This window comes from Benincasa hispida, unplaced genomic scaffold, assembly GCF_027475165.1.
Source record: "Benincasa hispida cultivar pf3 unplaced genomic scaffold, pf3_genome.v1.1 HicScf314, whole genome shotgun sequence".
Classification (NCBI taxonomy): domain Eukaryota; kingdom Viridiplantae; phylum Streptophyta; class Magnoliopsida; order Cucurbitales; family Cucurbitaceae; genus Benincasa; species Benincasa hispida.
In genome coordinates this window covers 5,001-7,500 of record NW_028326398.1, presented here as the reverse complement: position 1 = coordinate 7,500, position 2,500 = coordinate 5,001, and the positions used below count along the sequence as shown (strand labels likewise).

The following is a 2,500-nucleotide window of genomic DNA, read 5'->3' as shown; positions in this document are numbered from 1 at the left end:
CCCGTGCGCGCGCCCCACGCCCACCCTGCTCGCCTGTGCCCGCGCCCCACGCCCATCACACTGCTCGCCCGGGCGCGCGCCCCACGCCCAGCCATGCTCCCCTGCTCGCCTGTGCCCGCGCCGCACGCCCACCCAGCCACCTGTGCGAGCGCCCCATGCCCACTCAGCCCCACCCCGCGGGCGTGCCATGCCCCCTACCTACTCAGCCCCACCCATCGTCGCCCAATCTCACCCAGCACCCCCTTGCGAGCGCAGCCCATGCCCACTCAACCCATCCTCGAGCACACGTCATGCCCGCCTTGCCCCTGTGCCATGCCCACCCACCCTGCACGCCATGCCCACCGATGACCACCCGCCCACCCTTACACTAGCATTTGTGCACGACATGCATCACCCCTATGCTCGCCATCCCCCCCGTGTCGTCCTCCCTCATCCAACGCTCAACATCAATCCTTTTCCCAAAGATACATGAAGGTTATGTTTGTCCATGGAGGTTAGCATGTATTAAGAACGGAGTAGATTAGTATTGTAAAGCATAACTTCAACTTGGAATGATTCTGAATCCTGGGTAAAGTGTAAATTACAAAAAAACTTTTAAAGGGGGGGTGGAGGCTTGGTCGTTGCACCTTGGTTGACGGAACATGGTGTCACCGGTCTAATATGCTTAAGCTTGCATTATCTCGTCCATCCTGCAACACAAATATTGTACACCCCAACGACAACGTAACAATAACTTTTGATGTTCACTAACAATATAGAATGATCTTTCCAATAAAAATTTTTTCGCTAAAAGGTGTTGGGAACAACACCAGAGATGCCGACCTTCTCCGTGCCATGACTCTACCCGTGCATGCATGAAGACTTAACACCATGAAACCTGAATTCTATGTTGTAATGTTTGGATTTGTTTGAATCTTTTGTTGGTAAACCATAAACATAAAACAATAATGTCTACCAAATATAAGATCAATCATGTTCACACAATGCGACAACCTAAGACTGGGGACAGCCACACAGCGCGTGCCCACTGACACCGACCTTGTGCATGTTAGGAAACACCAACCATGACTTGTGAAATCCATTTTCCTATGCTTGGATTGACCTCAAATTTTTTTTACAAACTAACCAACATACAAAAATGATTGTAACAAGATATCAGAATTTTTTGCCACCTCTAACCATATTATTATTTTTTTTTAATATTTAATAATAAAATATTCATAAAATATTATTGGTTGTTTAAAAAATTATGAAACTTGTGTTGCACACTACTTTGAGTGTCCTAATCATAGTCCAATCACGTCCATGCCATGAGACATTATAAAACTTGAGTTTTTTGAGTGAGTGACAGCTTGTCATTTGACATATGCAAGCCTGCCAGACCAAAAATTGTTCAAAATGCACTATATGGGGGGTCGACCTACCTGCATGGGTAGGGCGTAGGGGTACCCCTGTTGCCGTGTCCATGCTCCAAGCATAGTGTGCAACATAATACCAACATATGCTTGGGGCTTGGACGCGGTCGGAGGTCTACGTCCTTGCATCGGACGGAGAGAGATAGCGGGATGTTGAGTTGAGCTAGAAGGATGGGCTTGTTTGGACGATGCAAAAGCACGTGGTTGCTTGCATGGTCTAGATGGACTTATCCCTTGCGAGACGAGATGACCTGCAGTCTTTCCCTTGTTTGATGCGATGGAAGGGGTCGCCTTGAAGCAAAAACTGGAATGGAATTAGAGAGTTGTGTGAGATTGTTCGATCGTGCACGACGTTGCGTGCTTGGCCTCGCTTGACGACTCTGCGTCCTTGCTGTAGGGTAGGGGTGCGGATAGTCGAGTGTTGTTCAGGCTCAGATGGCATATGGCGCGTGAGTGGTGATCCGGTAGTTTTGGTCGACAGGGTCGGTGCTCGGGCATCGAACTGTCGACGTCGACTCCTCTTCATTGACGTGCCCCAAAGAAGTGTTTCGAGTGGCTGAAATTGATCGGTTCTTGCATTGGTACCTCACGCGATGGAAGTATCGCGTCTCGTTAGTCCCTTTCTGTCGGTAGCCTTAGTTGAGTGCACGACGAACCCTAAAGCTCGCGTCGTGTTTCGCTTAATCCTTTCCAAGGCTTGTTGCGGCCCGCGTCGTTGGTGCTCACTCTCTTGGATGCGGTGCATTTGGCGGCATGATATGCTCGGGAAGTCTCTCGAACGTGTTGCCTCTGCATATTGCTTAAACGAATGACGCTCGTCGCCCGTGTTGATTTGGTGCCCACTGTCGTCTTGCCGGAGGGCGGCTGGTGCTATCATGTGGGCTGCGACGTCGTGTAGGAATGCTACCTGGTTGATCCTGCCAGTAGTCATATGCTTGTCTCAAAGATTAAGCCATGCATGTGTAAGTATGAACTAATTCAGACTGTGAAACTGTGAATGGCTCATTAAATCAGTTATAGTTTGTTTGATGGTATCTGCTACTCGGATAACCGTAGTAATTCTAGAGCTAATACGTGCAACAAAC

General features: G+C 49.1%; 1 non-coding gene across 1 annotated transcript in view; it reads left to right on the top strand.

The window, feature by feature from the left end:
- The first annotated feature begins 2,319 nt into the window (after positions 1-2,319).
- The window catches only part of LOC150030310 (18S ribosomal RNA), a 1,744-nt gene continuing 1,563 nt past the window's right edge, over positions 2,320-2,500 (top strand). The window contains exon 1 of the ribosomal RNA XR_016527081.1: positions 2,320-2,500. This exon is cut by the window's right edge and continues 1,563 nt beyond it. This is a non-coding gene — a ribosomal RNA (18S ribosomal RNA).